At 44.7% G+C, this 25,270-nt stretch overlaps 1 pseudogene; it reads left to right on the forward strand.

Annotated features, from left to right (window-relative positions):
• The first annotated feature begins 13,156 nt into the window (after positions 1-13,156).
• On the forward strand, positions 13,157-13,648 carry LOC146785848 (large ribosomal subunit protein uL23 pseudogene; annotated as a pseudogene).
• Positions 13,649-25,270: the final 11,622 nt, after the last annotated feature.

The raw sequence follows: 25,270 nt of genomic DNA on the forward strand, positions 1-25,270 counted from the left end.
CAGGCCCTTGGTGGGAATGCTTTCCTAACCACATCGTAATCAGTCCCTTAGTAATTTAAGCATTTGGAATATTTCTTTTCTGTACAGAATGGGATATTTGATTAAGCTTTGCATCCAAATAAATGAGAATGATTTTTGCTGACCACACATTCTTAAGTCATTTTTTGGATTTGGTCTTCCAAAATTTGGGATTGTGAATATTTGCAGACCTCCACGTATTGCATTTCATTCCAATATATTTTCCAAATGATTTTGCCTCCCATTTTTCTGCCATCTGCCTTCTACAACTTTTGTTTAGTAGTGAGACTCATTTTTAATAGTACAGTGGAATCTGTGTTGGTGCCTGATACTGTGGTAATGTTGTCCAACATTACCTGGCTGCAGCTAGCTTCTCTTCTTCACTTAAGAAAGACATGTTGTTTGATGTGAGCAATAGTTTCCAAGATAATCACAACACAAAGCCAAGTATTATTTCTCTGTTTTTAAACGTGCTCCCTGGAAATTAATCAGAAGCTTTTCTGCCACTCCTTGCTTTTAAAAAACACATCAAACATAATACACAGAATACAGTAAGCACTCACTTCCCTGGTGGGAGTTTGTCACCTGTGTCTGCGACCTCTGAACCATCCGCTTTGGCACTCAAACACCTCGGTTCCGCAGTGCAGATACAGTTTTATCATATAACAAAGAGCCTAATCAATCATTAAATAATGGTGGTGCTGAGACTATTCTGGAATTACTATTCTCAGTGTCATCGCCTATGGGGCACAGCGTCTCCAGTGAGCCCAAGCTGGACTATGTTGCCTTCCAGATTCACAAAAACATAATAAATGGCTCTCTACAAAAGCAAAGTATGTCAAGGGCATACAATGTGGTGTGCATTGTTTTATTTTGCATTTGCTGAACCATCACTAGTGTTTAACTCAGTTTTCTTCTAGTTGTTTCCCTGTGTAAAGTAGTTGTCATGTAATCAGCGAAGCAGGAAAAAGTGATTTTCTCATGTTAATTTTTGCTCTGGTCAGTTAATATATAAGTTTGTCTGCTTGCATTGCCAACGATACAGTGGTTTAAAACCCATATGTCAGCATTTTACAGTGAATATGTGAAGTATTATTAAATTCACTTTTGTTTTCCTGAGATAATTAGCTGAATCATTTTAATTTATTGGTATTAGGTAAAAGATATTTGGAATAAATTTACGTTCTTATTTCACAAAACCATTTGAAGTTTTTTTCCAAGAACAATACACCTAAAATACACTTTCCTATAGGGATAGCTCTGTCTCGATGAAGCGATCTCCATCTATATCCATGAATAACTTAGGTAACTTACACTTTTGATTAAATAAACTTTTACTTCTTTTGGCTTCATCTTTAAATCTTGGTGTAAGTCACTACTACAAAACAAACAATGGGGCATATCAACAAGGGCTTTATCTCTGCTTTTTTGGCTTTAAAAGCCAAAAAAGCAGAGATAAAACTAGCACCCTATCAACAACAGGGTGCTAACATGCAAATTGGCATGTTAGCACCCTTTTACTCTACGCTTCCCCTTGCATCTCTAATGAGATGCAAAGGAGGCGTTCCAGAGTAAAATAATCGGAGAAATGCCGCTAAGCGACATTTCTCCTATTATCAAGAATATCGCTAACCCTGTTAGAGACAAAAAAGCAGCGCTAACCTCGGTTAACGCTGCTTTTTTTACGTCTGGTATTTTTCTGACTTAGCCATGATATCCTATGGAAGGAGGATATCATGGCTAAGTTTGTCTGTCCCTATCAACAATCTAACGAGAGATTATCGCTGGGTTTCCAGCGATAATCTCACGTTAGCCACTTAGCGTGAGGATTTTTATCGCTATTGAGATAAGCGTTGCTAATAGCACGCTATCTCAGCACTAAAAATCCACGCTAGCCGGCGATAATTATCCTAGCGCTAAGTGCGCTTACCGATAATTATCGCCGGTTGTTGTTGATATGCCCCATAATTATTTGCAGCACCACAGATGGCCAACCACTGATACTGCAAAACCTTACCTTACCATAGAAAATAAAGGAGGTAGAAAATACAAATAAAATCGATGGGAAAACATGTTAAATTTAGAAATAGTACAGAAATATTTTTTAATTACAAAACACCATTGTATCCTATTTTGAATTTAGTAATTAACATAACAATAAATGTTATGAAAATAAAACAAAATTCTTTTTTAATAAATTCTAGAAAGGACTTCTAGTAAATGTTATTCTATAATAAAACATATTATTCTGTTGGTGAAAATGTATTTTCACATTAAGCTTAAGAAAAATTGTTTTAATTTCATTAAATATATGTCACTAAATAAACATTTAATTCAAAATCAAGTTAATTTTCTTGTAGCATATATTTTTGTATTTTACATTTAAAATATATGTGTAAAATGAATTAACATAAACATACTGCTTATATGTATTTGCAAAATATTAATACTTCAAGGGTGTGACACAGATCCATCTATATCTTTAATCTGATTTAGTTAAGTGTACCATCCTCCCAGGTACTTTTCTGGCTAGCTTGGAGTGAACATCATCCAGTGAGTGAAAGTATTTTCTAACAATTTATGATTTTTAAACATACTAATCTACTACAAAAGGTAAATTACTATACTAGGTGCACTACTACTGAGTGATACTGCTTTTTAACATATATTATGTGAGTGGCTATGTGACTTTATGCATCCTTGTGGGCCTGGGTGTACAAGAAGGTGTGTGAGTAGCTGTGTGGGTGAGTGAGTTGCTGTGTGAGTGGCTGTTTAGTGAGTAAGAGGGTATGTCAGTGGCTTTAGGGGTAAGTGAGTTGTGTTGTGGGTGGCTCTATGGGTGGGTATATGGGTGTGTAGTAACTGTATGGGTGAGTGAGTGGGTGTGTATGTGGCTGTATGGGTGAGTGAGTGGCTGTTCCAGTGGGTGTTTGGTTAAGGGGGTTAGTGTTTGAGTGGCTGTATTAGAGAGTGAGAGTCTGTGTGAATGGCTGTATGGGTGAATGAATAAACAACAACAAGAGGGTCAATACTGATACTTATATTAGTACCTCAAAGGGGAACATGCACGACCAACATCAAAACATGGCTTCCCTTCGAAATCAATTTGAATACATATATGTGATATTTTCCAAAAATTGTTATTTTATTTGAACAAAATCGCATATATTTCAACAAATGTATATTTTATACCAAAAACCAACAACACACAATTTGACTTAAAGAGCCGTACAAGACTCAAAGCGTAAAAAGCACGAATGCTGAACAACATTAAAGACAAATCACTCACTTGCATAGACAACAAAAAACATAGAACATATAAACATCACAGTCTTGTTACATTTTTTACAAAACAAAAAAGGCCATGATTGACTAATTGAAGGAAAATCACAGGTAACAGTGTTTACTTAAACCTATAAATACATTCCTCTTGTTACACAGCCAGAGAAAAACAAGACGGGAAACAAAACATAGATACTGGTCGACGCGTTTCGAACCCCATAGATTTTCAGGTGAGGTTCTCTTCAGGACCAATCTCTAAAAAACAATAAACAAATAAAGAATTTATAGGGGGGTATGTATTTATCCATAAAAGAGCTAAAAAAGGCTCTCCATTCAATTGTGCCAGTGTGCTACGTTCTACAAAATGCCTAGCTTACCTATTTAGGACAAAATCAGCCGATTTCGCCTTATGAATCAACACATGAATCAAACGGTTTCTGCAAAACACAAATAAATGACAATAACGGAAAAGAAATGTCAAAACGTAGCCAGTATGTCAAATAGAACAAACAGGCAATAGTTAGAAGGGGCAGGATTAATATTTAGTGCAACTTACTTGCTGAGTGGGAAACCCACATGCCAAAGTTGAATGGGTTTTGAACGGAATGACCTGAAAGGGCAAGTTGAAGCAGCTATTAAAAGATGACCAACAGGAGAATATCAACTATTGTTAGGCTAGTTTCGTGAACATACCTTTTGAACGATTAGGAAAATTGTCTTGTTTGGAGAGGTAGGCTTCGTGGTTTGAGCCAAAACCTACGGCAGAAAAAGAGAGAGTGAGGGGGGCGCATTGAAAAATAGTGACAGACCGCGGGATGTACATATAACTTGAATCAAGGTCTGAGGGTATGGAATACTTCTTACCTCGTTCGTTACACGCAATTTGTCATGTACGACCAGAATCAATCTTGGGTGAAGCCTGAGTACGGGCAAATGCTTAAATGGCTAGGACTTCCGGGTGTGACGTCACAGAGGAAGAAATACTCCGCTGACTGGCCTCATGGGAAAGCGTATTCTTACAAGTGTTAAGAGTCGTGTTTCAACTTTATTGAAACAAACATGGTGCCATGGGGTTGCCCAAATAAAAGGTGCCCAAGTATAGATTTACTGAAGGTAACACCACAGTGTGTGTGCTCACTAGTATGAGAAACAGTGGTCCATATGCGCCACGCAAAGATCGTTAAAGGAGAGGGGTGGCACTAGAAAATCCTCGAATAGCGATCTTAATAGACTTGCCTTTAGTGCGGTCAGGTCCTGCCCGGCTCCCATTTGAGGTAGACAGACTTAGTTGGAAGTGACACGTGATCTCAGAGAACCACAGCAACTGCTACTGTGACCAGGGGACTGGACTTATAGTTTATACATTTCAGAAAGTTCATTTAGGCCGTCTATGGCTGTATTGAATTTAACAATGAGTAATGCCTCACGGCGGTTCAATTTGGGTGAGTGAGCGGATGTGTGAGTTCTTGCATGGATGTGTGAATAAGTATTTAAGTGGTTGTGTGGGTATATGAGTGGCTGTTTTGTAAGGCTGTATGGGTGAGTGAGTGGGTGTTTGAGTGACTCTGTAGGTAAGTACGTGGGTGTGTGAGTAGCTGTATGGGTGAGTGTGTGGCTATGTGAGTGGCTGTATGGTTGAGCAACTAGCTGTATGAGTAGCTGTATGTTGAGAGAATGGTTACGTGAGTGGCTGTGTGAGTGAGTGAGTGGGTATGTGAGTGCCTCCATGGTTGAGTGACTAGGTAAGTGAGTACTGGTATTGGTATGTGAGTCGGCATACAAGAGGCTGTATGACAGTGTCAGTCAGTGTTTGGATGGTTCTGTGGATGATGTGATTTGAGATGTTATCAGTGTTGACATCAGTGATGTCACTGACCATGTCATGAGTGATGTATTATGTGTTGTCATAGGCAGTGCATTGAGGGGGAGTAAGCTATAGTTAGCTCAGGTAACTATACCTGCTGAATTTCATTAGTTTTGTATGAGGACAATCAGAACCTTTATGTAATGTCCCTGTAACCTTTTTTTTCAGTGAATTTTTAAGGTTTTTCTAATTCTATTTCCTAACTAGAACATCCCTGAAACCTTTGTTTTTTCCAGTGCATTTCTAAGTTTTTTTTAAATCTAGTCCTTAACTATAATGTCCATGCAACCTTTAGTTTTTTGAGTCAATTGCTCATTTTTTTTAACTGGTGGTCCCGTTTACATAGTGGTGGAGAAAATGGGTGGGACTTCCGACCAGCTCTCAGGAATCCCGCTGTAAGGGACCCACTGGAGGTAACAGGAGGGCTTCTTGGCCCCCAAGGTCCCTTAGTTTCCAAAAGGACATCATCCCCCAACCATTGTTGCACCAGGAGGCTAATTTGCAGAGTGATGAAGAAAGGCGGCGTAGTCTCTGAAGTTCTCACACTAATCATGCTCTGTGGAACTTACTGGAGGCAAAGGGGTAGTTGGCCCCCAAGAACCATTTGGTGCCAAGGGTACTTCATCCCCCCTAACCAGCAGTGCACCAAGTGGTATGTTTGCACAGTGGTGGAGAAAGGGGGCATGGCCTACGACAGCCTCTCAGAGATCCCACTGTGTGAGACTTACTGGAGGTAAAAGAAGGGGTAGTCAGCACACAAAAACCCTCAGCAGCCAAGGGGACTTCATTCCCCCAGCGGTAGTGCATCAGGAGGCACATTTGCAGAGTAGAAGGCAAATGGAGCATGGCCTCTGAAAACCTCTCAGCAATCCCACAGTGTGGGATTTACTGGAAGTAACAGGAAGGCTTGTTGACCCACGAGAACCCTCTGGAGCCAAGGGGACTTCATCCCCCAACCAGTACAATATCAGGAGGTCCGTTTCCAGTGTGCTGGAGAAAGGGGCATGGCATCAGAAGACCTCTCAGCAAAAGGGACTTTATCCCCTAAGCAGCAGTGCACCAGGAGGCGCGTTGGCAGAGTGGTAGAGAAAGGGGATGAGCCTCCTGCGACCAGATTTTTAAAAACTTTTTTAATTTACTCTAGATGGGAGGCCAGATGGCTCCCCTTCTCTGGGCTAAATTCTCCTGAGGATCCCATACCCGGGGCCAGTCATTACTTGAATGAGGAAGGGGACCTTGTGGCCCCCCTCCTGGGCCGATTGTGGCCCCAGGGACCCATCCTGGAGGGCCCAGCCTTTTTATATTTTAATTATTTTAATTTAAGGCTGGGGAGCTTCGCTGCCTCCTCCCTGGGCTGATTTCTACCCTGGGGACCCCATCACCTGGGGACCAACTTAGCAGTAATATGGAAGGTAGAGCCATGCATGGCCCCTCTCCGCGCGCCGATTTCGACCCTGGTGACCCCCAACGCTGTGGCCTAACCATGTACAGATGGGGGAACCGAATTTAGCACTGGGGACCCATTCCTGGGGCCTAGACATTGGAAGTGGGTGCCTCCAGGGCACCCACTCTCCACTGGGATTGCAGGGGGAGCCAAGGCCCCCATGGTCCCTGCCACCTACTGGAGCCAGCATTGCTTTGACACAGAGGGAACTGCTAATTTGCAGCATTTGCTATAGCTTGGCAAGAGCAGTAGTGCTCCTACCAAGCCATAGCCAAGCCATAGCAAACTGCTATGTCCTGAGGGTATGCACCGCGGGACGTAGCAGGACCTGGCTCTGGGAGTTGCAGTCCTCAGGGACAACTAGGGCTACAGGAGGGGGGGTCACATTGCACCGTTCCTTCTTCAATTTTGCTCTGGGGAGCCGGTGTTCCCCAGGGCAGCAGGAGGCCCATCAGGGGGGCGTAGCCCCCCACATTACATTGTAGAAAACCATGTTGAAAAGCATGTTTGGGGGCCCCCATCAGGGCCTTCTCTGGTACACGCCCTCTATTTGGAGGCTGATAGGTGCCCCCTGTTGATCCCTGCACCTTGTGGCAGGCACATTTTGGTGCCGACCACGGGGTGCAGGGATGAATTTTATCTCCCTTTTCTCAGTGAGAGCTTGTGGTATGGCTGGTTTATGGCCGTATAAAAAGCTCCAATTGACAACAGGGAGCATGCGACCGAACAGTATTCAGTCACATTGTAATGGGCGGGTCGGGACCGCCGACCGGGTTTGGTCAATCCCAGGACCGAGTCAGTGTAGGGCAGAAATTAGGCCCTTAATTTAGTAGGAGGCTAAATGTCGATCCACAAAGCGTGCTTTTGAGATTTGGTGTAAATCTTTTCAGTAGTTTTGTAGAAATTAGAGTACAAGGGGCATATTTACAATAACTGGCGCATCCCTGCATATCAGCAGGGATGCGCCAGTTATTGTGGGCCACAGCTCCGCCACCATGGATGCGCCACATTTACAATGCGGCACACCATGGGGCAAAAAACGGCACAGATGCATGACGCATCTGTGCCGTAAAAGTGGCGCATTGCTGGAGTTGCGTCGCAAGCTCGACGCAGCTCCAGCAATGCTCTGGGGGGCCCTATCTTGTTAATGCTGCGTCAATCCTTACGCCTGCTTCAGGCAGGCACAGGGTTTTGACGCAGCATGGGCCTAAAAGTGACTGAGTGAAATCTTATAGATTTCACTCATCCACTTTTAGGAGGCGTTCCTGCGCCGGAACACCCCCCCTGCGCAGGAACGCCTACATGTGGCGCAGGGCTTTACAACGTGACGCATCTCCCAGATGCGTCACGTTGTAAGTACCCCGCACCATGTCGCAGGATTTGCGCCGCCGCTGCGTCACAAAAGTGACGCAACGGCGGCGTAAATGAGGCGCAAGGGGATTGTAAATCTGCCCCCTAATATATAGCATTGTGATTGGCTGAGGGGACCTTTTTTCCCTTAGACCTTCTCGGTACTGAAGGGGGTGAAGCTCCAGCGGAAGTGAGCCCCCTGATTGGCAACAACATGCACAAAAATGTCACAATTGCAGGACTCGGGAACTTAGTCCTCTGTTTTGAAAATGTTTTTTTTTTAAACATATAAGTAAGTGGTCCCAGAAAAATAACCTCTGCATTCCTGCTCAACTCCCACTGGAACAAGGGCAAAAAAACAAAAATGATAGCCGGAATTGAAAAACATCTGTGTGCGTATGGCCCCCTTCCCAAAACTGCCCACGGCCTGATGACCCTCTCTCCAGGGCCTCAACATCTTTAAGAAAGGAGAGGGGTGTGTGAGGCTGAACTCCCTGAGCAGATTATGGACCCACACCCATTCCCTTGGGGATGGCCAACCTCCACCATGCATGGCCTGGCCAAGCAACAATGGACCCCCTACCCCATTTATTTCTTTTAAATCCTTTTTGAGTCTCTTGGGATCACAGAAGTGAGAAACTAAATTTGGCCTGACCCCCCACAATGTTCATGAGTTTCCAGTTTCACAAGCCTGCCCCATGATTCTTATTTTTCTTTTTCAGGATATGGGGACCAAGTCCCCATGTCCTGTAATCACAGGGGCAACATTTTTCTTTATGTTACTGCTAGACAATCAAGGCATGAGGGGGAACAACATAGCCAACAGGTAAAAAAGCCCCATCTACCCATCGGATCGCTCTATTATTTGATGTTGTGTACCTGCAGGACTTGTGCTGGTCTTCCGCAGACCTAACTGTCCAGATATCTATACACTTTGAACCCTAATTTCTGAAAACTGCTGAATGAATTCCCACCAAATCACAAGAGCTCACTTTCTACCTAACGATCTAGCTTACTGTCAAATATAGTGCAATTCTGTTCAGGTATTTTAGCTGGAGCACTGTTGAAAAATCCTAATGGAAATTGCATGGGAAATTGTGTTTTGGCCCTTGCTTGATTGATCACTCCAAAGCTATCCAGGAAGGAGGTGAGAAGGATAAAATGAACTTTTTTTGAAAAAGTACATGAACATTTGACAAAAGGAGCCAAACCTATTAGCTAAGCAGAACTTCAGTACCCCATGGTAACTAGCTCCTAATTATAACTACACATTTTACCTGCAGAAAGAATGTAAATTGAAAAATTATTAATAACATATAATGCTGTTACAGTAAATCCATCTCACGGTGAGTTCCTTGTTAATCCTGATGGGCTCAGTAACGGGAATGCCAGTGCCATTGGGATTTACAACTGCTGAGATAAGCCTGCAGGTTCGGCGCACTTCCCTTTGACACTATGGCTGAAATCATCAGTAATATTGCTGTTCAAGTCTTGGAGCGAATGGGGCAATACCGCAGGAAAGATATGTGGCATTTCTAATTTCCAGTCATTTCTTCACTTTATTAGGGAGTACCACTTGTAATATAGCCTTATAGCTTGGTTTCTGAGAGCTTTACCTGATGTTAAAGACCTTGATGGCTGTTTATAGACCCCATTTGCAGGCTTGGGCTAGCTACGAGGGAGAGAATCTTTAACACTTGGTACAGCCTTAGGCAAAGGATATTAAAACATTCTACCCACTGAGGGTCGCATGTTCTAAATTAAAAATGGATTAATATCATATTACCATGGCGGGAGGTACCGCATCGGACGGACAGTCCGTCTGCTGCTTTTCTGTAACGGTTACTATTGCTGTACGGGCGGAGCTGGGGCATGATATGGTGGCGGTGCCTTGAAGGCACCGCCATCAATATCATGATGCAAAAAGAACTATTGATGGACAGAATGCAGAACAATGTCATACATTCTCCCCAGTACAGAGATCTGGGCCTAAATCCATTGTTTTCTTGCTCACCATGCCATTCCAGTTTGGACCCAGCCATACGCAAATCAGTCTTGACCCTGTGCTCAATGGGAACAGTCCAGCCCGAACTGCCAGGCAAGGTCCTCCCTGGATTGGAAACAAGCATCCTAGGACCGGTTTCAGGGTTTCACCCCTCTTCAGCCAGGATAGCTTGATTCCAGTGGCATGGAGAGCACGGGACTCACGTCTGAGCATACCTGTCCCACTCGGGGTGACAAATGAAAAAACAACAATTGATGGACAGAATGCAGAACAATGTCATACATTCACCCCAGTACAGAGATCTGGGCCTAAATCCATCGTTTTTTTGCTCACCATGCCATTCCAGTTTGGACCCAGCCATACGCAAATCAGTCTTGACCCTGTGTCGTATGGGAACAGTCCAGCCCGAACTGCCAGAGCTGGTCCTCCCTGGACTGGAAACAAGCATCCTAGGACCGGTTTCGGGGTTACACCCCTCTTAAGCCAGGATAGCTTGATTCCAGTGGCATGGAGAGCACAGGACTCACGTCTGAGCATACCCGTCTCACTCGGGGTGACAAATGCAAAACAAACTATTGATGGACAGAATGCAGAACAATGTCATACATTCTCCCAGTACAGAGATCTGGGCCTAAATCCATTGTTTATTTGCTCACCATGCCATTCCAGTTTGGACCCAACCATATGCAAATCAGTCTTAACCCTGTGCCCAATGGGAACAGTCCAGCCCGAGCTGCCAGGCCAGGTCCTCCCTGGACTGGAAACAAGCATCCTAGGGCCAATTTCGGGGCTACTGTTCTTTAGAAATCTAATGGTGGTTGCCTGCAAGCAAGAATTCCATAATCTTTGTTTCTGTCCTTCATTCGTATTTCTACAGGATGAATCTTCAGGTCTGTCTCGATTTTCTTCAATCTTTATCGGGTGTACTCGGAAAATTGTAAATAGACTTCTAGCCCCATTTTCCATATGTCGCTGCAGGTGGACAAAGTAACAATGAAGGTCCTAATTCCTCCATTTGGCATCACAACTGGATCATTAATCATACTTTTTTTCAACTCAAAGAATCTTTATGTGGCCAATCATGGCCGTAAAAGATAAAAGAGAAGCCATTAAAATTACAGGAAAATCCTGCAAAAATAAAAACAAGCATGATAAAAAGTAGGATAATACCATACAGAGCATGGTACATTGGGGCAGATTTATGAGCCCCGTGCGCCACTTTTGCGTCACTTTTAACATGGGAAAAGTGACGCAAAAGTGGCGCAAGGGGCTCATAAATCTGCCCCATTGTGTTTAGCAACAACAGTAGTAATGTGGAAAAATGGTCTAAATTAATTTCCCAGAAATCGCAGAAAAAATATAAATTGCACAGTGAGGGTAAAGGATGTACAGAAAGAATCCCTAAATGAGACTATAATACGCCTGATTAAAAAACCAATAAAGTTCTCAGAGGAAAGAGCAGCATACATACATGTCAAAATACACTTAGATTGAAGGGAAAATACAACCAGTGCATTTGAAATGAAAAACACGACAAGAGTGATAACCCCTCCATAGATGTTCCCGCTCTCACTGTGGCCTTGAGAAAATAACTCACCCTTAAATACATTATGGAGGTATTCATCAGTTGTAGATGGAACAGGGCATCTCTACACTTATGGTGTCCCAGTGTGTTTAAAAGAGGTTTAAGGAAATGCCTGTGTTGCAATAGCTGCAAAAACAGCCATACCTTCGCAGGGCCATGGTGAGACTGATCCCTCAGAAAATTGGTTTGTCTGCCAAAAAACAGAAGCCTCCAAACTAATCCAGTTCTATAATGGAAAAGGAGGGACCTCTCCCAGTGTGTAATGTCTAGAGAAAGGTAGGAAAGGGGCTCAACATTGACAAAAAACCCTTAGAAGGTTGGCACAGTGTTTTTCATTAACTCAGTTTGCATCCTTCTTTCTTCACTAAACTAAAGAAATAACTGTTTGACTTGCAATTAATCTTCCCCTTACTACTCAAAGGGATAGTAAATAAAACAGACCCCGGTGTGAGTAATGTTTTAGAAATATAAATCAGCCACAGAATGGTGCATCCTTTGTCAAGGCTGAGACAATCCTTAATGATTTCTCTACAAAGGCTCGCTGGTGGGGTTAACAAAGATATAATTCCACAACAACAATGTCACCAAATGCACCATATCCTCAATATATCGAATGTGTAGCTCTGCTTGAATAATGTAGCTCAAAGCAGTTAGAGGAAGATGTAACAACCTCTGACATATATGATTTTCCTCAAGTTAGAGAGGCAGCTATTGAATGAACCTCAAATCCCTGCCCCATTTGTGGCTACCGGGACACACTGTGCATTGAGCACATTTAGAAGGGGTGAGATGGTCTCTTTCCCCCATGGATCTGGGGAAATTAAAAAGTGCACCCGGAGATGTACAGAGCTTAAGGCAGGAACTAGTTAGTTGGGACTGTCAGGAAGCTGAAGAGTTAAAAATGAGCTCCAGATAGCTAAAATCGCTTACACTACACAAAGGCTGGCCCTCAATAAGAAAGCTACAGATATTTATTTTGCCAGGCCAACAAGATATGATCTGAGACTTACCATGATTAGTGATGAGGTCAAAATTGCTCATAAAGCAGATGAAGCAGTTTATAAGCATCCGCAAAGCATTTGGGGTTCTTGCCAGTAGGACTGCATCGTCCAAATAGAGCAATATGGGCACATGAGTACCAGCAATTCTGGGAGTGTCTACCTGGGTAGTGGTCAAATGGGGACAGAGACCATTTATGTAAAAAATAAAAAGTAAAGAGACCAGAACACAGCCTCGGCACACTCCGCGCCTGAAACATAATTTTGGGGCTATTTCCCCGCTTGTACTCAGGCGTACTTTGGCTGCTAAGTCAGTATGCAAGCTATGACAAAAATTCACCAGGGTAACTCCAAGCCCTGGTCCAACAACATTGGCCACATCTTTCACCTGTTCACAGAGTGAATCACTGTAGAAAGGGCCATAAAGGCCAGATATAAAGGGCGGAGTTTAACAAATACATATTTGTTTACTATTAAGCTCATTAAGCAAATTTAGACACCGCTCTACCATGCTCAGGCCAGGACGGAACCCAAATTGAAAAGGAGAAAGAAAGTTATTTTCTTGTGCCCATACAGCAAAGCAACTATAAATCACTTTTCACCCCCCAACATGGCTCCGAAGGCCAAGAAGGAAGCTGTCCCTGTTAAAACCGAAGCAAAGTCCAAGGTTTTGAAAGCTAAAAAGGCTGTTCTTAAGGGGGTACACAGTCACAAAAAGAAGAAAATTAGGACAGACCCCACTTTCAGGAGGCCGAGGACCTTGAGGTTATGGAGGCAACCGAATTATCCCAGGAAGAGTGCTCCTTGTAGGAACAAACTTGACCATTATGCAATTATTAAGTTCCCGCTTACCACGGAGTCTACCATGAAGAAGATTGAGGATAACAACACGCTGGTCTTCATTGTTGATGTCAAGGCTAACAAGCACCAGATCAAACAGGCTGCAAAGAAGCTTTATGATATTGATGGTGCCAAGGTCAACAAACTGATCAGGCCAGACGATGAAAAGAAGGCATATGTACGTCTAGCTCCAGACTATGATGCACTGGATGTAGCCAACAAAATTGGCATCATATAAGCCTTCTCTGTAGACGCCGGTACAGTTCAGTTCACTCTGCCTACAATTTTATCACATCTATCTATAAGGGAGATAGGCGTGTAGCATGGGGAACATATGATCTCCCTTTTTAAAGATAGGCACAACAGAGTCCAAAAGCTTGGGATATGCATGTTCGATGAGGAATTAAAAATGTTTGTAATCACAGGGCCCCATAAGTCTATTTTACATTTTATAAGATCCATTGGGATCCCATGTGGTCCTGGATCTTTCCCCCCTGAACTCTGGCGTATAGCCTGTTCTACTTCAGCCAATGTTACAGTGAGCTGCTATGAATTGTTTAGCCTGGTGTGTAAAGATTTAGGCACCTCTGCATTCTCCTTTAGATGGTATATGGCCAAAAAATGTGTAATCCAGCCAGACCCTAAAATATTGCATTGCAGGAAAGCGCCTTCAGGAGCACTCCTAAACCCGATTCTCTTAAGTATGTCTCAAACTGAACCTCAGTCTGTATTCTTGGGATGGAAGGCAGTGCCTGCCTGAGTTTTCAGTTTGCTGCTGAGCAACGCTCGTCAATTCATCGTGGGTACCCCTTTTCAGCCGGTAATGGTTCAAGAAGGAACTGCTTGATGGTCCGGGTCAGACTGTTGTAATGGACTGAAATACCATTTGTCCAGTTCATGTCCCGCCAGGTAATGGGGTTGGATCATCATGTGGAGGGATTTTTTTCTCTAGACATATACACTTATATACACTCTAGACACACATATAGTAGGGTTTGCATAGTAGGAGTACGCCCAATTCTTACCTTGTTTTATATGCTTGCATATATACACTGTTTTAGCACATGGTGGACCTATACCGGCTATTTACTATTTTGGTGCTTGCAATCAATTTCACATGCTTCTGACCACTGACTATCGGGGCACATGTATTCTATACAACAATAATATTGGTTTAATAAATATACTGAAAAAGTTCCATTGTGTACTCTTTGTATATTTCTCTGAGAACCAGAGTGCACAAGTGACTGAGCAAAAGGGTTCCAGATCTGGTACCATGATCCCTGAGGGGTCAGGGTTGTCATGTGCAGGACTTGCCAGAAACCATTTACTCCCTACTTCAGTTGGGGGGGCTTACTGTGGCACTGTGAGCAAGCTGGTCTCTAGGCCAACATATACTGCGAGGTTGCATGGAATCAGTCTCAGCACCTCACCCAACGTTTATATGGTCCACATACGTGCAGATCCTATGGATTAGTGAGAAATACACAACAGCATAACCTCCCCTCTAATAAACCTTTGGAGGAGGTTCCTGGTGACAAGCATGCAGTTGATAGTTGAAACCCAACCGTGTCCTCTAAAGATTGGTAGTGATCACCGCCCCTCCAAGGGTGTCATCTAAGTTAGCTAAAAATGTCTATTCAATTTGGCTCCCCTGTTGCCACTAAGTTCCCTCTACGAAAACCCTCCCTACCTTGGATTGGCAACCAACTCAGCATTAAAATTTCCACATAACAGGTAGGGAGGTTGCACATTTTATCCACCCTCATTTGCAATTTAGAGAGAAAATTAAACAACTGCATGTAATGAACACATAGAGGATTAATAAAATCATTATTATAAAAATTAATTACATAAAAAAGAAAGAGTAGATCTGTCCAGTAACTGTACGATTTGAAAAGCAAGAGACCCAGTGTTGATAACTTTAGCTTCCACTCCAAGATTTAGACTGACCCAAATCACAAGTCCTCACATGGCTTTTTCACGAGGGGAAGGTGTGGCTGGGCTAGAGAAACAAGCATATCCTTCACACAAAAATAGAGGTAGTGGCCCACATCTTCTGTAAGCTATGATATCATACTTGCAGATAAAGGCCTGCCAGTCTGGGTTATTGCTTTTCCATTTCAGACCCTCTTTGGTCCAGCTAGGGAAGGGAAATATTTGATCAGCATTTGGGCTTTTGGATTCGTCCTTAAGAGAGTGAAGAAGGCTGATTAATATCATAAACAGAGGATCGGTCAGCCTCAATAGGAAGTCAGCAATACTTGAGAACACATCAACTCTGTTGGCTGTAAGAAAAGATAAGGAAATAGAGGGCATTGGTGATGAGTCTGCTGGACCTACGGTGGGAACCCTAAGTGAACTTCTTGATTGCTTGACGATAGATGTACCCACTAAGACTAATGCTGGGGGCCAAAGAGGATTCTAGATTGGGAAGTTGGTGGGTCCGAAAGATGGTTATTTCTCTGGGCATGGTGAAACATTGATTTGTAGAAAAATCTTAATGGAACCAAAGTAATGTTACTCCTCTGGGCAGAATACTTACAAGATCCAAAAAATAGCTTATAAACTAGAAATTAAATCTAAAGTTCATGTTCACACAGTCACCCGAGGAATCAGCAATATCTGGACCTAGTCAAGCACATCTTTGCACAATTAGAATGTTTTTTTGTGTGGATAGTTCAGAATACCTTGTGCCACACTAACCAACCCAGGATCTTGTTGAACAGCTCCTTGTAGGATCTGCTCTCTGCATAGGGAAGGACGCCCAGGAGCACCACTATGTAGGGACAAGGTGCTGGTGAGAGGTTTGCTATGTTGTAGAAACTGAATGCCCATCTAGCAACTCTTTCCCAAGTTGGTCCACCCGTTCAACCCCTCTCCTTTAGATCTTCTAACTCCTGTGGGTGAGTCTCAGACAGTGGCTTTGTGCTCTTGGCTTGAAGATTTAAGGATGCAATTGTTCCACAGACAAAGTCTCCCTGATCTCGACTGAACCCTTAGATACAACAGAACTATTTAATGGAGCTGAAGTCATACTGTGGTGCTGGTAGGAGGCCCTACACATAGGACCCACTCTACTGTCGTGAGCTCTGGGGATGCTTATAAGAACACACCAAGGGATGATGCTAGTCTAGCTTCCAAGGTTTCTAGACCCGAGATGAAAGGGGAGAGTTCAGATTCTAGCTATATCCTAAGTTGCTCGAATTGACCCGCCATTAAAAGTGCCAAGCTGTCTAGAGTCAAACAAGAAATACCATTCAATCCAGAAGGAGACACGCTATAAATACAATGCCGGGCTCCCAGCTCTTCTTCCAGTGGAAGGGCCTGTAATGGGGCCTGCTCTAATTTGATGTTAATATTGCTAGACTGTTTAGTGCAAGTGCCTTGTTGAGATTTCCTTTGGGCACAGGGCTAGGGGCAATACTTCATGGAAGAAGAGGACAAGGAGATTCCTGAGAATCAGAAGTCACTAAAGTTTGACATGAAGGACTGTTGGAAGCAACAACTGCTGATGTGGGGGTGCACGTCACATAAGAATACGTTAATAAACCAAGCCCTACACCCTATTAAGCCCATGGCCAGAACCTAAGGACAACCTCCTTTCCATGAGTGCAATATCTGTACTTGTGACGCTCACCGCTCACTCAAACATACAGTCGATGACTGTGCCTTTAACATATGGAGTAGGGACGTGTCCATAATTTACTGTTTTTCCATTCCCCATGTTGTCAGTAGTTTGTCCGGGCTAAAAGATATAAATCGCTGATATCAAGCACTGAAGCCAGGTGGGCAAGGTCCAGATCCCAGGCTTCAAAGATAAAACACTGCAAGATGCAAAATGAGAAATGTTAGCAAATGAATTGGTACCTTCTCAGAAGGCAACCAAGAGACATAGACCAGTCCACCCTCTTTCGGCCGATGACGGGTAAAGACAGGCCTGTCCTTGGCCTGGGCTTTGACCGGGCACAGCCCATGCATGTTCCTTGCAGCAGGGCTGCGAGGCACTTATGTAGTGTCTGATGGCAAAGGGGATTGTGGATTTTGAAGTCCCCAGAGGCTGTGGTCCTGCAGTGGCTCACTCCCTTTAGGCAGAGGCTGGCACAGAAAAGAAAGGATCCATGTTCCCCTCGAAGTCGGGAATTTACCGGTATCCAAAAATGCCCCCAGCTGCAGGAAATTGCAGCAAAAATAGCAGCGCATCCCACTGTGAGCGGGGTTGTTGTGAGGCGCTTATGTAGCATCCGATGGCAAAGGTGATTTTGATAGTTGAAGTCCCCCAGGAGCCTTGGTCCTGTGGCGACTCACCTCCATTAGGCACAGAATGGCACGGGCTGGTACAGAATGGATAGGGCCCATGTTACCCTCAAAGTCGGGAAGTTACTGGTATACAAAAATGCCCCCAGCAGCAGGACATGCCCGCAAAAACAGCAGCACCTCCCCCTGTGAGCGGGTGTTTTTGGGTTAGTAATCACATTTATTGAACTTGTTTCTAGGTGAAAAAGAGGGAAACATATACAATGTTTGTGCTTTATGCATATTAGATCGGGGCTTAGTTTTCATTAATGCTGCAGATGCAGTGACACCAGGGCCCAGAGGCCAGAGGAGGCACTGGACCATGATTATTGCTGTTTTTCACAGTTAAAACAGTGGCCAGGTGGGTTGTTTCTTTCCTTGTACAAGAGCTGATGACACACTGGCGACGCCACTGCTGAGGATGATTTGCAGTAAACATGAGCTATGCAGTCACATAAAAACAGTATACACAAAATGATCACTGGAATGCTTGAATTAATCTCAGCTATTGATAACTACTTGGGATCGCATCCCAGTCTATCGATATTTTGCATATCAAGCCACATCAGATTGGACCAAGCCATATGCAAATCGTTTAGAACTTTATTTCGGTCATTTCCGACCATAAAAGTGCAAAGCATACAGTACAACTTTGAGAGACTGAGATCATATCAAAGAACATTGAATGTGCCACAATCATACCCAAAAAAGTGCAAGTGCATAGAAGGCAAAGCTTCAAGTTCGAATATTAGATAAAAAAATGAAATAACCTCGAAATTAATTTCTAATAACATTAATAAAAGTTGATTTCCAGATAAAGACAATCAAACAATCAAAAGTTACAGCTAAAATGAATAATATCAGCATGGCTGTCCTAAAATCCCCTTTCTGGTGCGTTTAGTCTCCCACTAGGAAGTGTTGCAATTGTATAAATGTTAGTACTAATGCTAATACGACCGCTCATGTCATAGAAGATATGAGGAAAAAAGAAAAACACAATTTTTGGTAAATGGAACAGTATAAAATAGTTCCAACATCCTATATGTGCTATAACAATTGCATGCTACCAGGCCACACTAATACCGTACTTAGGTCTTCGTCTAACGTGCTATCAGCACACCATGGGAAAACCATCAATAGTGCAGATAGGAAACAAGATGACATGATTGAAATATTCAAATAAGGATGAAACATAACAGCATAACATCCATTAGATGGTCCAGTTTCTAATGGGCCTATCTTACAAACGCCCAATCGGAAGGTACTGGCAGTAAAATGGGAACAAAGTAAGATACATAAAAACGCCTTGGTGTAATATCTTGGGAGCCCAAAGTCGACAACACATCAGCCTCATGCTGCTGTGTGCTTCTGCTTAAAGGTCTTCCTTCTAATTACCCATGCGTGGCTTAGAAACGTGGCCACGCTGCAGACAAAAAGTGGTCTTGAGTCCGGCCTGAGAATACGCAAGGCAACATGATGATCCTGGAATCCCAATTGCCGATAAACTGGTTTCAGCCACTTGGCCTTGGGAGTAGAATATGCTTGGCATGCAAACATGACGTGGGTGACACTTTATTTAGGGGCCTTGCAGCATGGACATTCCTTAGAGGTTAAGCTGCTTGAGTGCCATTTAGCTATGGTTTCGTTGACAGGAAGTGTGCCGAACCTAAAATGAATATACGAGAGCCTATCCTGCGGGACCTGGATATTGTCTAGAAAGGGCTCCAAATGTCTTTCCTGCTTGTGAAGAATGGTTTTCGGTGGTCAATCTCCCCAAGTTAGGGTTGCTAAACTCTTGCTGGTCCACCCAATTCCAATATGAGCCCTTGAGCACCTCTTTCCTCGGTGGTTCCTGATTATCCCAATAAGCTCTAAGGCCTGTGGCTGTCATCAATTTTTTGACATTGGCAATCCAGCCCACTTTACTGCATGTGTCCAGCCTAATGACCTCTGATAGGGCTTCTGCATAAGGCAGAAGTTCTTCGGTCCTCCTGTCGCAGACCCAAAAAAGCAGAGGTTGCCACATTTCCTATGGAACGCCTGCCCATGTCAAGCATAAGGGGAGTAAGGGGAGCATACTTTGGCAGCATCACTTGTTCCCTAAGGAATTTGTGTTCTGATCTACAAAGGTCTTTGGTCTTCTCAAATCCCCACAACTCGGCCACGTACAATGCTGCAGTCACAGCCTTTGCTTCATAGAACTGAAGAGCTGGCGCAACCAGTCTACTATGCGAAAGGCGATGTTCCTTCCCAAATGATCCCATTACCTTTTTGTGGTTTGTTAACTTTTTTGCAAGGTGGTTTTTCTAAGACATGTTATCTGCGCGATGGATACCCAGATAATCAAAGATGCAAACTCTTTCGAGAGGTTTCCTGTCGAGCAGAAGACTGCCTCGAAAAGACTTTGGGGGGTTAAAGGCCATATATTTTGTTTTACTTGTATTGATCACCAGCCCTCTTGCTTCGCAGAAAAGTTGAAATCTGTTCAAAAGGTGTTGTAACCCCATTGGGGTCTTGGAAACCAACAGGGTGTCATCTGCGAACAAAAGGGTCGGCACCTTAACCCTCCCCAGACTTGGTGCGTCTGCTGGTTCTTCTTGCAAATAATTTACTACTCTGTTTACATAAAGTGAGAATAGGTTTGGGACCATTAAGCAGCCCTGACGTACTCCCCTGTTTACCGGGATACAATCCATCAGCTGTCCCTGCATCCCCCATCTGACCTGCGCATAAGTGTCTTCATTTAGCCTGATGATAAGGTCAAGGATGTACAAAGGAATCCCCAGGTCTTGGAGCACTGACCATAGTTGTGGTCTCGGAACTAGGTCAAAGGCAATCTTTAGATCAAATCAATAAACGCTAAATAAAGATTGCCTTTGCTGATCACCACCTCTTTCCAATAAATGGTCTGGAGACGAAAGACCTGGTCGATTGTCCCTGTCCTGGTCCTAAAGCCCGCCTGAAACTGTGATAAAATGACATTATCATCTGCCGAATGCAGAATCCTCTGCAACAAGCCTCTGCTAAACACCTTCTGAAGGGCGTCAATCAGGCTTATAGGCCTGTAATTCGAGGGGTCATCCTGTGTTCCCTTTTTAGAAATTGGGACCACCTCTCCCCTTTCAATGACACGGGGACCGGTGCACCTTTTGCTAATGCATTTGCCAAAAGGAGAATGTATTGGGCCCAATTGGGAACATCAGATAAAAACAAATCACCCGGTATGCCATCTGGGCCTGGTGCTTTGGACGGGACGATCCATTGCGGCCTCAATTACACCTAAGGTAAACAGGTCGACTTCCTTGTGGTTACCAAGGGGCGCTATCGTCTCTTCCGAGGGTAAAGGCTCCTCAACTGAATAAAGCTTCCTAAATTGTTCGTGCCATGCTTGGGCGGAGATATAGCTGGGTGGCGAAGGCGCACCTGATTTGCTACCACATGTAACAAGGAACCAAAATAAATTGTCGTCCTTTGCCGCACTGGCTTCCCTCAATTGCTGCCAACGAGAGTCGTCCCAAGCTACCTTGGCCGCTCGTAGAGTGGCCTTGTATCGTTGCCTAGCAGTTCGTATCAAAGAACAATTTTCATTTGTGATTGCTGATGCCAGGATTGACCGCCCGCGTCGGCAGTCCTTGGTGTACCATGAATAGACCCCTTTGGGTTGCTTAGTGGACTTGCGATCAGACCCAGGGGCTACAAGATGGGCATTGATACGAACGATGATGCAAGAATGGGCTGCGGTTGCATTGGCCAGATCTCTTTCTCTGGCGACCACGGACTCAAGTTCTTGTATACCCAGTACCAGGTCTTGGCGTATAGCTGCGATCTTTTCTTCATGGACTACCACCTTCTGCCATTTTAGGACTCTTTTATTGTTTGCAGGGATTCCCTCCCTAGTTTGAATTTAGGCTGGAAGGGTCATAGGGTAATGAGGAGCTTCCCACAGGGGGTTCAAAGTTAGGCAGTGGGGGTTGTGGTCACTATCTGTGGTGTTGCTTACACTCATGTCGACTAGATCTCCCCACAATCTAACATCTAAAAGGATGTAATCAATACAGGAAAGGCAGCTAGCTCTTTTGTATGTGTTGGAGCCATGCCTGTCAGAGGAGGTTCTGCCTTTTTCAGCCCTTAGACCGAACTCCACATTTAAGGCGTTAATGTGAAGTGCTGTCTGTGTCCATTTTTTTACTGGGGCAGAAAGTAAAGGAGGGATAGCCCATTTGTTATCAAATGTCTCACTTTTTGAGTCCGGTGTACCAGGTTTTGCGGTTTGCCAGACACCAGGTGCCGTGCCGTGCCGTGATCGAGTGTGAGCAAGGTGCTCCGTTCCCTGCAGCTGTCTTCAGCTCCCTTCTGCCTTCAGCCTTCAGCCTTACCGCTCGGCCGTTGCTCGCTGGGGGTCCACCGGGCACCGCTTGAGCTCCGCTGGGGCCTTCCAACTTTCTGCGGACCTTCCGCGCTCCCGGCCCAGTCCGCCGCCCTCGCCGCTTGGGGCACCCGGCCTTGGCTTTTGGACCTCGTTGACAGGCGGGAGAACAGGCGGCGTGAGGCGGGAGCAGGAGCCGCCGAGTATTCCCGCTCGAGTGCTTCCAGTAGCGGCGAGAACCCGTAGTGGTAGGAGCCGCGAGAGCGTCCTTGTAGCGGTAGCAGGAGGCAGGTGTGTCCCCGTGGTGGCTGGGGCAGCTGCTGCGGCTTGGCGAGGGAGCTACGATTCCTCCCACAGCGAGAGAAAGCCACAAGAGCCACACGAGCCGGGGCTTCTGTCCTGATATTTTGCGCCCCCTGGCACTGGCCCCCGCCGCACCAGTGGGACCAGCGGTGGTGCGTATCGACGAAAGCAGAAGAAAATAGAGGTGAGCAGAGAGCGGTGGAGTCCACTCCTTGCTCCAAAATAATTGAAATAACTGTAATATCTGCACCTTTACTCACCTCTCCATCGCCTAGCGCCTGGCGCCGGAGGAGGCTGTTGGAGATCAACATTGTTGGACACTTCCAGCAGGTCCTCACCCCATTTGAAGCGCTTGAGTGGCCCCAGTCCAGGCCAGGTCTTGCGGCTCGCCAGAGGTCATACGTTAGAAGCCATGTGAGCGACCGACCGAGTAGGAGCGAGGAGGTTCCTCTCGGCCCCTCCTTACGACCTCACCGCTGAGCGGTTGCCGCCGTGGTTCTCAGGGATTCACCACCCACCGCACCACCGATCCACTGATCCACCGACCCACTGAGCTCTGTTGGGGGGCCTCTTGTTTCTCTGCTAGGGCCCGTGGCCCGCGGGCTCCGCTTGGGGCGGCAAGTCCTGGTCCCTGCCGACGGGCAGAGGCGAAGGCGGCGAAGAAGCGGGACTGCAGTGGACTGGCGAGCGCAGTGCCCAGGAGAGCGAAGGCGTCTTGGAGTGCCAGTAGCTGGCACCAAATTTAAAGTCAACAATCAGCCACAAGCGGGCATTAAGGAAATGAGATCAGGAACAAACAGGCAAGTGCCACCGAGCAAAGCCTCACGGGGCAAGAAGGCGAAAAAATTCAAACCAAACTCCGATACAACCTTCCACGAACAGCACAAACAGGAGGGCCAGCAGTCCTGAGGACAACGACGGCGGGAACAGCTTCGCCACCCGCTAAAACTGGTCATAACCCAGGAAAACAGCAGAAGATCAACAAATTCTTTTTCTTAAAAGATCCAGTTTCTGCACTCTTTGCGTCAACAAAGGAGGCGCAAAACCTACCGAGCCCTATTCAGCCAGACAAGCCAAAACCTTCCAAACCTTTGGCAAGTTCAATCCCGGGCAAATGGCCAACCGAACCATCAACTGACGACACAGTATGAGCTCTTCCACTTTTACCTGTAGATAACTTGGGTAACCAACTTTCAGGAAATTGCCTGGTACTTGTGCAGGCCCAAGTCCACAACCGAAATCAACCTGCGCCCGAAATCAACTCGATACCTTTGCGACAAAAGGACCAGATACAACTCAACCCCCAAACAAGTAAAAGAGTCACGAAGAGTGACCAACAACCATCACCGATTTTTTCGACAAGCATAGGAAACGACTCCCTAGAGAACATCTTCAACAGTTCTGATACAACGAATACAAATGGTCACAGAAACAATGGTGACTTGTCAAAAGAGTTACACCAGGGAGCAATTAACGAACCACAAAAACAGAGAACGGGATGGGAGGACGTTTGGTCCCATTCCCCTCAAGCAACAAATGATTTAAAACTACAAAAAACAATAAGTACAAGTATTCTTAAAATATTGGCGCAAGGGTCTATTCTATCACAGGACCCACCTTTCAAGGAGTCCAGGTTGGGCCCCGCCGGCTCCACACCACACAATCTGGTGGAAAATACCGACAACCAAAGAACCTGGATAGAAGACAGCACCAGTTACGGAGGAATAATCAGCAAAGAAAACATGCAGCTGCCTATTTCCATCTCATCAGCAAGTAAGACTTCACTTCCAGACAAACTGGACGGGCGCACAGGTAGCCAAGAGCCCAATGTTCACTGGGGGATCGTACTAATAAGTACCCTCGATCAGGCTACAAGGGTGCTCAACTATCAGTCTGACGAAATGGACGTCCAAATTGACCTCATAAATGTAATCGCAGAGCATATTGCACTCATTAGCTCCAAGACTGACACAATAATATCCATTTTGGAAAACAGACCAAGTGCGGGGGGTCCCTTAAACAATTCCTTAAACCACACCTTAAACAAACTTTTAACCAACAAACGAAATATCGACCCTTCACCAACTAATTGCGAATGTGGGAGTATTATCGAGAAATTAGCATCTCTCCCAGAAATTTTAAAAGAAATACTAGGAGTAGTAAAATCAACAAACAATAGAAAAACCAACCAAGACTTACCAGACAACAAAAAAAACAAACTTAGAAAAGATAAAAGTATTGACTCAACTACTCAAAGCAAAAAGTCTAGTAAAGGAGAGGACAGATCACTTAACCTATTAGACCTTGCTGAGAACCAGTCAAAGGAACCTACCATTTTCGAACTTCATTCAATTAAATCCCCGGTCAATCTCAGCCCTCAACCCCAACTCAAACTAACAAAAAGGCAAAGGAAACGAGTTAGCAAGGGAAGGTCAAAAACAAAAAGCAACCAACTATCCGCTTCAAAAACCGAACTAGAAAAGTCACACAACTTTCCGAACATTTTGATCAACAGAACGAAGGCTCCCGAGCCGGATCGAGTAAGCCCTCCGAACAAGAAACTGACGACATTGGAGTCACTTCAAGAACTAGACTCTACGCCTTCTGTGAGCACAATCCAGGGTCCGTCACCATTAACACCCAGAATTAACACAGAAAGGTCTGGAAAACAAGCAACGACAATGGCCACGCTGGTTGAGGATGTACGAAACAAGCACTTAGCAAACCACCATTCACTCTCAATCGACTCAGTTACACCTATCGAGGCCTGTTTGCCTCCAAAGGACCGGAGCACAGAGACAACGCAAAAAAGGGGCGGCGGACCATACAATAAAATCTCCAAACAACCAAGACACGAAACTAGGGTTGCCAACCAAGAGCTTGATTTGACCCCATTGAAAATTACGAAGAAGGGAAGCA

The sequence above is a fragment of the Triturus cristatus genome, chromosome 11 (assembly GCF_964204655.1).
Source record: "Triturus cristatus chromosome 11, aTriCri1.1, whole genome shotgun sequence".
NCBI lineage: Eukaryota > Metazoa > Chordata > Amphibia > Caudata > Salamandridae > Triturus > Triturus cristatus.